The 13,911-nt window shown below is 27.8% G+C and overlaps 1 protein-coding gene across 2 annotated transcripts in view; it reads left to right on the forward strand.

Moving 5' to 3' along the window:
* The first annotated feature begins 5,044 nt into the window (after positions 1-5,044).
* LOC136074981 (uncharacterized) overlaps positions 5,045-13,911 on the forward strand; it is a 35,013-nt gene continuing 26,146 nt past the window's right edge. Inside the window, exons 1-2 of one of the 2 annotated variants that reach the window (XM_065787158.1) lie at positions 5,045-5,093; positions 5,571-5,805. The gene's annotated coding sequence lies outside the window, so the exon portion shown is untranslated. Of the gene's footprint in view, positions 5,094-5,417; positions 5,806-13,911 lie in introns of those variants that run through there. The other variant, XM_065787159.1, reaches the window with a different exon arrangement.

A 13,911-nucleotide genomic window follows, 5' to 3' on the forward strand; every position in this document is an offset into this window, starting at 1 on the left:
ACTATTTTAACAAAATACAGTATTTGTAATACTAGGATCATCATATTACTAGTATCATGTAAGTTAATACAACACGCCCCATGTCCTGCTGCTTTGTAAGATCACATTTTCTGGGCTAAAACTAGGAGTAAGAAATGCATTATTACAACAAGAATACGATAAATTGCAAAAATTAAATAAATACATACAGTAAGAAATATTAAAAAGACTTTTTTTTTACTTGAAAATACAAAAAGGTTTGTGTATGTTAATTCAAGTAAATACTGTCTAACTATATTTTTAAAACAATTTATTAAAGTTATACTTTTCACATTTTCATTAAAAACTGTTCCACAGACGAGGTCCTCTATATGAAATTGAGTAATCAGATGTTTTAAGAGTTGAATTTAGCTAAATTAAAATTATCGAGAGAGTACCTCGTTAAGTATTTATGATTAATTTTTAGAAATCAGTTATTAAAAGATTTTGGAAGCATTTCATTTTAATATTTAAACATGAATAACAAATTTTGGAACACGTTTAACTCATAGAAATTAGGAGTTTTAATTTCCCGGAGTAACGACTTGGAATTGGCGTATTTATGCACATTACATATAATTCTACTGGCTTGTTTTTGTTTAATATATATATTTTTCAATGCTGAATGTCAAGTACTTTCCAAATTAATGTTGCAATAGCTTATGTAGCTATGGATAAAAAAGTAATATAAATCTATTAAGCATTTCTTAATTAGTAGTTTTGTTTTATGCATAATGCCTATAATTTATGAAACTTTGTTTTCAACTTGCGTAATATGATTTTTCTAATTAAGATGTTCATCAAATATTATTCCTAAGATTTTTAGTGCTGAAAGTCTTACTTTACTATATAGTTATTTATTATTAACGGAGGAAGTTGCAGAGGCAAGTCATCGGAGATTGGTGGTGAAATAAAATGCACTTAGTTTTACTGATATTCAAAGAGATTTAGTTGGATTTAAACCATCCATTAAGATTTTCCAGCTCAGGATTTACTGTTTTACAGCTTTAACATTAATATCATCAAACCCTACACTTTTATTTGTTTTAAGCGCATTAAAGGAAGCCTGAAGTTCATTTAGAGACAGTTCCGACTTATCCATTACATAGTGAATTTTTTAAAATAGGATTGGAATGTTTTATTTCCGGAAGTTATAACTGCTGCTAACTTTTTTCCTATCTTTATAAAAAATTTGTTGAAGTTTTCAGCTATTTCTTTCTTATCAGATATTTTTTTGTTCAAGTTTAGTTTTAATCTATTTGGAACAATGGTGTTTTTTTGTATTGTAACATCTTTAATTATTTCCTATGTCTTTTTATTACTTCCTATTGACTTTCCCTAAAATAGCCCTGTCTTTGGCTCTTGGTTGAGTTAAGGCTGGAGATGGTGTCTCAAAAAAATACTCTTTTTGGGCAAATGTTAACTCCATCCAGCTACTGTATCGTAGAAGGCTTCCGAAGCAAAGACTTTACGAGTAAGGAGAATCTGCTTACTCCTAAAGTCTTGCATCCTTTTCTTCATCTATTAGGCTGGTGTAGGTATAAACCTGTGGTATTATATCATTTCATGCCTAGGATGATGAATCTTCTGTAAAATATCAGAGTATTAATGGTGCCATGAAATGGTACCCCTGGTAGTGCTTTTGAAATTTTATTGTTGTGGCTACATAAGAAGTAAGGAATTAACCCTTGGTTACAACCTTCAGTTATTTAGCAGGACTAAAGCAAATGCATATCTTATTGCTTGGGATGCTGTGCTCAATTTTTTAGGGTATCAAGTTATATCTATGATTGCATCAAAAATCTTTAATTAATCACCTAGCTTTTATTTATCTTTTATCATTCTTTTTTTTCTTAGGCTAACGCCTTTAGTCTCTCTGCTCCATGGGCTGATTTCTCTTGTCTCTCAGCATATGTGTGCGCCTCCAAACTCCAAACTACTTTGCAAACCCAGGCAGGTATAGAAGCATTTAATACTTCTTCTTAGATTTTTATAAAGTGTAGCATGAGGATCTACTCCGTCAGCTTGCCTAACATGGTGTAGCTGGAAAAGATGATTAAATCATTTCTTTTTAACCGTAGTAAACCAATTAAATCTTTAGTATCAAACCGTAGTATCAAAGTCATTCTTGAATCTTCATTTCCAGTCTTCTCAATCTTCATTCTCTTTGTTCCTGTATTGTTTTTTACCTAACTTAATTTAATGATCTTTCTAAATTAATGATCTTTCTAACAATTTTTTATCTAAAGTAGCACTATCTTTTATCTAAAGTAGATCTTAAACTTGATCTGTCATGCGGTACGCAGATTATTTAGTACAAACGCATACATACGCAACTCCGGGTAGTCAAGACATAATAAAAGAGACTAAACTAAAATATATTCTTGATTAATTCCTTTTGATAATATCCAATACAACAATCAATCTTACGCAATACTCGTCTATAAATGTTTTTTTGTTTGTTAACTGTTTATTAACCAACAATCAGGCTACACTCTCCTTTTCTTCCTTTTCTGTATATATGTATTTATATAACTCATCTATCTCATCGTCATCTAAATCTTTGTTTATTCTTTCCTGTATATATATATTCTTTAAAATTGCTTTTGGTTTATATATCTAAACGCTTCACTTTGTTAATACTACAAATAATTATCACATATATATTAAACAATTATAACATAATATTATTGACACTCCTATATTGAAAAGTAACTCTCTCACTGAATCCTCTGCTTTACATTTTCTCAGATTATCATTCACTTCTGACCTCTATATATGATGCAATATAAACAATCCATTACAAAGTTAGCACCTGCTGAAGTTTCTTCTCTTTATCATGTTCGCAAATAATCTACTACTAATTTCAATTTCTACCTCTACAAATCTTTTGTTTGTCCCTGTTTGAAATACTGCTATCATTTTAAGGCCAGTTTTTCTAATGACGCCCAAAATCCTAATGATGTCCCAAAACTCATAGTAAATTTAATTGAACCTGCTTTATCTGCCAACCTTGACCCACTATCTCCATTTGGTAATATTGCATCCCTTTTTTTTATAGCAACTATGGTTGCTGCTTACATAAGCTATTATCTCTAGTTCCATCAACTCTTGCTTGACTCCTCATTCAGCAAAGTAGCATTCTTTTACTGTATCTGTTTCTTCATGCTCTAAAAAATTTTTATTTATGTAGTTTCTTTCCTCGCACATCAATGCTTTGAAATTTTCTTCCATCTTAATGTTTTCCAGACTTGAACAAACAACAACTTTTCAAGTCCTCTGTCAACCGTTTCATTGCGCTTAAACAATATTCTTTTTTTCTAGTAGCTTCCAAGCCTTTCAGTTGCAGAAAAAACCTGAAGCGAATAAGGAAGAGATTATACCAACAATCTGTGTAGCAATCGTAACAAACAAAAATTTTAAAGACTTTGAAGTAGTGAATAGTTTGGGTGAAGAGTGTTTGTAATAACTAAGTTATAATGATTCTAATCCGTATTTGTTTCCTTTACTGATTTAGTAATAGATGCTAGAAAACAATTAAGATTAGATACCAGTCAGCTTCATTTAAATCTCAAAAAATGGGATAGAAAAAGTAAACATGATTCAGACATTGAAACACTGAGCGAGTTATTAGTAAAAAGGTGTTAAATTTGCTGAAAATTCTGAAACATATTTGTTAGCAAGCTATTTATTATTTTATCAGCATAGATGATCATTTAGTATTTAACAAGTTACAAAGTTACATTGGTGAAGAGTCCATATTTTACAAGCATAGGTGAGCAATGTATGTTTTACTAGCATAGGTACGTAATACATATTTAATAAGTTGATTACTTTAGCATTTTTAGCATTATTACTTTTTTATCTTTTTCATCTTATCAATTTTTTTTTTAAACTTGGATTTTTTTAATGCATGTTATGCGTAATATTGATGCTATGATTATTTTTTCTTAACAATTAATGCAGCTTTAGCAGCTGTGGCGCAGTGGTAGCGCATTTGCCTCAGAAATAAAGGATCCGTAGTTCAAACCCCACCTTTGGGCAAGTTTTGCGACATTGGTAAGGAACGAGGTGTGAACTTCCAATTAAATGTTTATCCGCGGTGGTCTGTAATAAGACCGTAAGGACTTCTTTGGGCAACTAAATTAAATTAAGGAAAAAAAAAAAAAAAAAGCAGATGTGATATGTAAATGTTTTAATGAATGAAAGTATTTTTAAATTTATATTTTTGTGTCAATATTTTTTGCTGCGCTTTTTTTTATCAAGTATTAATTTTTTTTTGAGTTTATTAAAATTTTTCTTGTGTAGATTTTTTACAAACAATGTTATGATATTTTTGTAATTATGGTATTATTTCTAACCCAAATTAAATGGAATGACAAACTTGCGCTTAAAAAAACAACGGTTTAATCGTAAAATATAGCATACGAAAGCGTGTATACACTTCTAAGTTTGAAACTCTTTGTTGGTATTGTATATGTTTTAATGTATTTTTTATTATTTATAGTGTGTCATGAAGAGCACTAAAGTGAGAATAAATAAGTTGTTTCAAGACTAACTTAATGATATGAGTAGTGCGATTACAAGACCGGATATATAGATTTTCAATCAGAAATCTGAACATCTATTTGTACTCATTACTAATAACGCATTTAAAAAAACTATACCTTTGTAATAATCTTTGTAACAAATATTTGTAACAATATTTATAACAAACATAAAACGATAATTCATGGAGCTTCTTTAATTAGGTATTTTAAGTATCCTCAAATAAGTTATTTTTCTAAGAGTTATTTTAAATAAGTTATTTTTCTAAGAGTGCTATTTAAGCCAGAAACAAGGGAAGCAAAACTGCACGAGTAAGTCATGCACGTCTAACTTTCTTGGCAGAAAATACAAGGGATACAGCTAGTTATGTGCTTGTGTCATTTGATATGTACCTCTATTGAGTGTTTTTTTGAATGTTATGCTATTGTTAAAATTTTTGACTATTTTTGTTAGGCTATTTTTGTCTTTTTTATTTTAATTTTTTTTTGGAACAGAAATCTCAATAAAGTTTATAATAACAATTCAAAGTATCATATTGTTGTTTATTTCTCTCCTCCGGTGTCTGCCTTGTAGAGATATTATTAATGAATACAGTGGTTTTATTCAAATTCAAAAAAAAATTCAATTATTACAATTCAAAGTATTGTTGTTTTTTGTTTTTAAAAAAAATTAAAAAAAAATTTAATAAACTTTAACTAGTAATTAACTAATCTAGAAAAGGTCTGGTAACTAATCTAGAAAGATCTGGTAACTAATCTAGAAAGATCGATGAACAAAAGATATGATGAACGAAAATGTTATACTCATTAGCTGCTCTGCGTTGAATTTAAATAAAAAAACGGCTTTTTTCAAAGCCACATGTTATTAAAAACATTTTTTTTTTTTTTTTGGTACAGAAATCTTAATAAAGTTCTTAATAACAATTCAAAATATTGTTGTTTTTTGTTTTTAAAAAAAATTTTAAAAAAATTTAATAAACTTTAACTAGTAATTAACTAATCTAGAAAGATCTGGTAACTAATCTAGAAAGATCTGGTAACTAATCCAGAAAGATCGATTAACAAAAGATATGATGAACAAGAATGTAATACTAATTAGCTGCTCTGTGTTGAGTTTAAATAAAAAAACGGCTTTTTTCGAAGCCATATGTAATTAAAAACATCTATAAGAGTGTTGATAAACTTTGTTAGAAACTACAAAGTAAAGAATCGAACAATAGCAGATTTGTTTATAATATTAGTAAGTTTATATTTATTAATATTGTTTATTGTTAAATCGTATTAATGATATAGTTTTTTAATTATGAAAACTAAAAAAGAAAAGGCAGGCTAGACAACTAGAGTAGGGCAAGTTGAGCAATTTAAAAAAAGTGAATATGCATGGTAAGAAACTTGTGTCAATAAAACTTTCACAAACATTCAGCGTGTGTTTGATTTATATAAGTTTAATTTTATACACTTCAATGACGTAAGTAAGAGGAGAGAAAAACTTAAATAATTAGAAAGTGTCTTAAAATATAAAAATATTATATTATGCAACATCTTTAACTTTGAAGCCCGATATAAAATTATTTTGTTACACATTGTGTTAACATTCTAAAAACATAACAATAAATTTTTTTGCATGCATGTCAAAGAAACCGAATTCGTTTGCTTTATTGTTTATGTAATTTGTTTTGTTAAGGTCCTAGTAGTATATAGTGTTTATATATTTGTATATATAAGCAATGCGCTTAAACTTCAAGGTAGCACCAAAAGAGCTGAATAATGACAAAAGGCATAAACGGAACACAATTGTAGACTTTCAAAAAAGATAGAAGCTAGTAGACTTTCAAAAAAGTAGATAACAATTATATAAGGTTCAACAAAGTGAACAAAATCAAGTCTTTGAAATTGATATAAAAATGGCGAATTAACTGTATAACTCTCGGTCCATTTCCACAGAAGGTTTATATATAGCTTTGAAAAACTTGAAAAAAACATATTAAGTTTTGAAAAACTTGAAAAAAAGGCAATGATATTAGTGGGCACCCACAAGTACTCTGTTGACTAGAAACAAAAAAGAACGAGCAAACGCCAACGAGACAAATTGGTGTTTATTGAGGAATCAGACTGGGAGAGGACTTCAAATCATCTGGATTTACTATTGGTTATCTGATTTAAAAAAACTTGAATTTACGTTCTCTAATGTCAATGTTATTTTAAGGATGTTTCTTGATGCTGCTTTAAAAAGTTATGCTGGAAAAAGGTTTTTTTCAACTTTTAAAAAAGCATTAGATCTAATAGTAGACAGAAACACCTGTTTGCTCTAGCTGTTCTTTAGATTGAAAATATTATTTCTAAATGAAATCATCGTTGAAGATAAGACTGATTGTTTTGCTATATAATTCATCTACTCAATAATTTAATAATAAAATCTAAATGAAAACAGTGAAAACCTAAGGGAAAACATATTTAGAGATGTCTATGTTTCAATTTACCCAACTAAATTGTGTTAAATATATGTAAAATACAAAAATCTGATTGTCCCTTGCTTATTCTTCGCATTAGTTTATAATAATCACATTTACTTGATAGTTTTTGGTCTAATGCAGTAACATTTACTTGGTAAGCTATATTTTAAAATTGTGTTAGAGTACGAACTTTTTTCAGAGTAGTTGGTGGTGATGGCGAGGGGGTGGGAGGTGGGAGGTGGGAGGTGGGGGGAAGAGAGGCAGTTGGAGAGGCCATAATCGTTATTTTGCTGTGGAGCCAGAATAAGATAAAGACGGACCTGGCTCAATACGTTGAATGCTTCTATATTTATAAGGCTACTTTCTCATTTTGTATTAGAGCGACGCATAGTGTACCGGGTGAATCTTGTGAAGAGTTAAAAAAATTGTTAAAAACATATTTACTGAAAAACTTCAAATTAATAAAGAGTTATTATAATATCAATGAAAGAGTGCGCCGATCAGGTTCAAAAAGGAAAAGAGCGAATAATTGTTTTAAAACTATTAAATTACAATTGCAATCAAAGTATTCTCCTAGTCGAAGACGGAAAAACCTACGCTGAATAAGTATTTACATCAATAAAGACTTTGCAAAAGAAATTATTTGTGTTCAAAAAAAATTATAGGAAGAAGTTATTAAGTTGAGAAAAGAAGTTAAGTATGCCGTTTTAATATTTGACAAATTTTTTTGAAGGACTCATGAGAAGTTATTTTAAGTTAAGTATTACAAAAAAAAAGTTATTTTTAATTTTGCGCTAATTAAAACGTGTAAATATTGGCTTTTCAGTCACGTGACTTTTTCCGTGTCACAAGTTCAGAACAGAATTTTTCGGAAACTTTTTCGGGAATTATTTTAATGCTATCTAATTTCAAACACAATTGCCAGTTATATTTCACTAGCAAAAATTGAAAAAAAGTGTTGACCTGTGGAGGTGGAGTTGATCTATTGAGATTATTCTTGAAAGTTTCTTGAAAAAGAAGCTAGAAGATTATTTTAAGTCGTTTTCTCTATAGTTTATTTTATTTACACTTTTTGACAAGTATATATGTTTTTAATTGCTTTTTTTTGGTTCTAGCACATCAAAAAAAGTATATTTAGGTTAATAATTAACAATATTTGATACTTTTTTTTATACTAATTTGTTTTTTATATCTGGACTTAACAATTAAAAAAAACATTATGTTTTTAATACTTTTCTTGACGCCATTATGGTATTCCGTTCAACATACATAGTTATTTACACTTATCTCAAAATAATTTTACTATAAGATTAATGGTTATTTAGAATAAACTGATCTGGCTGCGTCCTTTCTATTGCCGATTTTCAATAAAATCTTTAATTCGGGGTTGTATTGGTTGCTTTAAAGTAAAAGTAAAATATTTAGACTTTATAATTTATAAATATGCAGTTTAAAGTACTTATTGACTCGTTAACTGCTTCAAGAATATTTTTTTTTAAATTTGTAAAATTTGATAAACTTTGAAAATACCAAACTCAATGTTTGGTATTTTCAAAGTTTTCCTGATTACATCCTAACATTTTGCGTTTGTAAATCTTTTAAATTGCTAATAATATTATGATATAATACTGTTAAAACTGTGTATGTATATATGCTTATTTTGTATAACGTTCAATAGTTCTATTTTTTTTTTTTTTTTTGTATATTTCTGTACAATCTTATAACATACTTTCATTTCAGATATAGGATAATTCCATTATTCTATATCTGGCCATGAAAAGTTTTAATTCTGGCCATGCATTAAATGCATAGTTTTTAAAAATTAATCACTTAAACACAGATTAGAGAAACAAAGACATTTATTTTTAGACAGTCATAACTATTTTATAATAAAATTTTCATGGTGTTTTTGCACTTTTCTTTATAATGGAAAAAAAAAGTACAACTAAAAAAATAGAAAATTATAAGAAAATTGAAAAACAGAAGCACACGCAGAAAATACCATTTATGGAATGATGAATCAATGATATCGGCAATTAAAGCTGTTAAATATCGAGTTTCACGGAGAGCAGCATGAAAAGTTTTTAACATTCTAAGATGTTTGTAACAAGTTTGACTGTCTGGTGTAACAGAAATGGGAGCCAAACCTGGACATCCAACTATTTTAGATGAAGAAGAAGAAAAGAAATTAATTGATTTTGCATATAGTCGTGCAGCTTTAGGAATCAGATTTAGCCAATTGCAATTTCTAATATGTTGTTATATGCTGAAAATTTTTCTTTAAAGCATAAAAAGCATTCAAGAATAGAACTCCTACAAAAAAATTAGTGGCGTGGGATCTGCAAAAGGTACAAAGATTTATCTTACATCAACCAGAAGGTACAGCAACTATTAACCATTAGTGTATGAATGTTTGTAAAGTGTCAAAATATTTTTCCATTCTTAAAAATGTGTTAACGAAGAACAACCTACTTCAGAAACCACAAAACATTTGAAATGTAGATGAGACGGGGATGCAATTTGATTAACGTCATGGAAAAATAGTTGCTTAAAAAAGTGCTAAGTATCTACAATGTTGCAATCAGGTAACCGGGAAATAATCAGAGTAGAAGCTTGTGTCAATGCAATTGGTAACTCTTTTCCACCACATTTCATATTTAAAGAAAAAACTACTAAGTCTCTCTCAAGTTGTTAATTTGAAAATGCCCCAAAACGCATTTGAATTTGTTTACTCTTACAATATAAAAAAGTTCCTCTTTTTTTAACTAAAGTTTATTTTTTTGGTTTTTACAGAAATTTCATTGCCTTTGACCCAATTGCCCCAAATAGGGCAAACGAGCACTGAGATTCTTACATGTATTTTGGGTTTTTATAAATGTGTATGAACTTATTTACTCTGACAAAAGCACTTGTTTTTTAACCAAAGTTAATTTTTATTATTTTTAAAGAGCCTTAATTGTTCCCGAGGCGGGAACAATTAAGGCTCGTAACGATCGGGGAATTAGACCTGAATTTTTTACATATTTTTTTGATATTTATAAATGTAAATAAATTTGTTCACTCTGACAGTTCGAAAAATCTCTTTTTTTTTTAACTATAAATAATTTTTATGGTTTTAACAGAGCTTTTTGTACTCTTGGCCCAATTTGCCTCAGAATGGAAATATGTTATTGAGTCCAACATAAATTGTCATAACTTGGGAACCAGTTATCCAAATTCAAAAAACGAATTTATTCTGAAAACGCCTTTAATATCCTTGTACTTTGGTATTAATTATAGCCAGAGATAAAGATAATTGTAAAATCATGTGAAGTGCCTATTAAATAAATTATTTTCAATCATTAACCTTCAATTTTTCACAACCTAATTATTTTTCATCGGATGAAAACATAGACTCAGACATAAACTATCATGATTTATTTACTGATTACTTGTATCATTATCCAAGAAAATTAAAATAGTTTTTTTAAATATAAATATATATATAATAGAAATATAAGATATATATATAGAAATATATAAAACTCATAACAAAAATTAAAACAATAGTGTTTTCGGAGGAAAAAAAAAGATTTAGCGGAGATTTTTATTTGAACTGTTTTAACGACTTCAAAATTAATAATTTCTATATTCTCAATTTTTGAAGCAGGAGCTGTACCCTCAATCAATTGCCCTAATTGTTAGAAAACTCTGTAATTGCTAGATAAATTCATCACAACAGATATCTTTATTAATGATATTCAAAAATTTTTAAAAAACTATTTGGTTTTTAAAAAAAGAACTCAACTCAGCATGCAATTACTCAATTTGTACGGAAAATCTCCAAATTTTTTGAAAATACTAAATTTACGTTACGTCTTGTTATTATATATATATATATTTTTAATTTTTTTATTCAACCATATTAATAAAGATTTACAAATGCTTATCCTAAATTAATAGAATTTTGTTAGGTGTCACATTGACTAGATGTAACATATAGTTACAAACTAGTCAATGGCTTGACACCTAAAAAAACATACAAAATATAAGAGTGAAAAAAAAGGTTGCTAAACAAATAGTAATGATATATGTAATAATTAGATTGTTAAACAAATCATAATGATATATGTATTAATTAGATTGTTAAACAAATAATAATGATGTACGTAATAATTATAGTAATAATACAAAATGTTAATAATAAAGTGTCAATAATATGAAGAATATTTGTAATACAATATAAATTGTATGTACATATCATAGATAATAATTAAATAAAACAATAAATTAAAATGTAGCAATAATAACATGATAATAAATGAATATAATATAGACAAATAATAAATAGAGCTAAAATCAAATCACTTAAAGAAATTCGTTAAAGAAATTATATATCAAAGGCAACTTAGGTACAGAGACAAATTATAAAGAAATACACTCCAACAATATATTTTTAAATTGAATTCTGATTTAGCAGTAAATAATCCGTAACAAGGGGATATTTTTTAAAATTCTTTTAATAATGCAGGAATACACTGGTTCCATTGGGAAATACATTTTTGTTTTATGGAAAACTTACCATATTTAATTGTGTTGAAAAATGAAAAGTATAGCTTACTATTTTCTGTATTCTTGGTGTGATGATTGTGAATTTTATTTGTTTTAATGAAAAAATCTAAAAAAGAGTTTGGTAGTTTATTTTGGTGATAGTCAAACACAAAAAGACAATTGTAAAACTTTACTAGATCATGGAGTTTCAGGATTTTATGTTCAGAAAATTTTTTTGGATATCAGATCTCATTGGTGAAAACGTCATTATTCTATTAGATTCGCGTTGTAAACTAGCAATACCATTAAGTAAAAAGTTTTATGACCCCAAACAATAAAAAAATAACATAAACAAAGGTGAGAAGATAATAAAGAAGAATAAATTATACGAAGAGTTTGGATAAGAACATAGTAACGAATTAGAGAAAGCATGCTGTTAGCTCGTGTAAGTTTTTTTTTTAGTTAATACAGTTAATGATACTAAGATAGGTTTTCATCAAGATATACTCCATGATACTTTATATATTTTGAGGGAAAAAAAAATTTTTCATTACTTTTAATTTATATATTATCAATAGTTATTTGAGGGAAATGAAAAATAATGTATTCAATTTTATTGATATTCAATGAAATACGATTACTATTTAACCAGTTACGTAAGCGATGAAGATCTTGATTAACTTTTTTACAAAGAGTTGCAAGTGGTTTGTTGATATATAAAAGATTGGCACCATCAGCATAATGATGTACCATAGAATTTTTTTAATGAGCAAGATAAATCATTTATATATAATAAATAAAATAACTATCCAAGAACGGAACCTTGTTAAACGCCATATTTAATAACTTTGCGTGGATTCAAATCCATTAATTGAAACAAACTGAGTGCGATCCTTAATATATAAAGAAAACCAATGATTAGCAATATCACGTTTTCCGTAGTAGTTTAATTTTTTTCTTAGAATATTGTGATCACCCAGGAAAAAAAGTTTTATAGAATTTCTACAAACTTTTGGAACATAAGGTCTATAGAAATTCTATAGAATTTCTATAGAATGTATATTAATTTCAATAGAAATTGCTTTTTTTTCTATAAAATAAAAAGTAGAAAAAAAAATTCTATTAGAATTTTTATAGAAATCTATCAAAGATTTTATAGAAATTTTATTGACTTTTATGGAATTTCTATAGACTATATAATTTCCAAAAGTTTATAGAAATTCTATAAAACTTTTTGTCCTGGGCAACCGTATCAAAAGCTTTTTGAAGATCTATGAATACACCACAAGCAAAGGAACCACTGTCAAATGCACCACGAATTATTTCAATAATGATAATAAGAGCATTAGAAGTGGAGTGATTTGAGCGAGACCCAAACTGTCGAATATGAAAACAAGCAGAATTATTCAAAAAGTTGTAAATACGAGAATACATAAGTTTTTTTAAAAGTTTGCTGACATTTGATAATAATGAAATTGGTCTGTAATTATTACATTCAAGTTTTAAATCTTTTTTATGAATTCGGATAACAGAAGCAGTTTTTAAGATATTAGGGAATACACCGGTGATGAATGACAGACTAAATAGTTCAGAAAGTACAGCAGAGATAATAATAGTTCAGAAAGTACAGCATTTGCAAGAGCTTTAAAAATAGGTATTGGAATGCTGTTAGGTCCCGAAACCTTGCTGTCATATATCATGGAGTTGATAGAAGATAAGCAGGAAGGATATGAGTTAACTCTCGAGCTAATGTTTAAAAGACTCCTAATACCATCCCATGTAGATTTTAAATTTTTGGCATTATAAGAGTAGAACTTAGAGTAGTAGTTTTTTTTTACTACGACGGGTGAGAGTAATAAGTAAGTTTCTATACGTTTTATAAGATTTTTCTAGATTGAGTTTGTCATTAGGATTTTTTGTTTTAAGAAATTTGTTAAATATTTTATTTCGTATTTTAATTGAAGTCAAGATTCCTCGTGTTATCTAAGGTTTGAGACCCCTTGAAAAGCAGCGACTGCTGACTTTTTTTAAGGTGGTCGTCTTGTAAAAAAAATAAAAAAATACAATTTGTCGGAAAGTTTATTTTATTTTTCAGCATAAAGAAGTTATATTTGTATTATATCAACAAAAAAAAAAAAAATTATTTACGTTCTTTAATGATGAATCAGCAAAAAAATGCTTAAAACATCACTTTCTTAAAACAAAGAGTTCTAGTTATCAGTACCTTCGTTTTGCACGATGTTTGGTTTGCATGCATGATATGCATAAAATTAGTACGTGAACCAGTAAAAACTTATAATTATGTTTAGATCCATAATGGTAGCTCTACGTATTTGGGGAAATTAAAAAAGGGGTAAAATTCA

Source organism: Hydra vulgaris, chromosome 01, assembly GCF_038396675.1.
Source record: "Hydra vulgaris chromosome 01, alternate assembly HydraT2T_AEP".
NCBI classification, from domain to species: Eukaryota; Metazoa; Cnidaria; class Hydrozoa; order Anthoathecata; family Hydridae; genus Hydra; species Hydra vulgaris.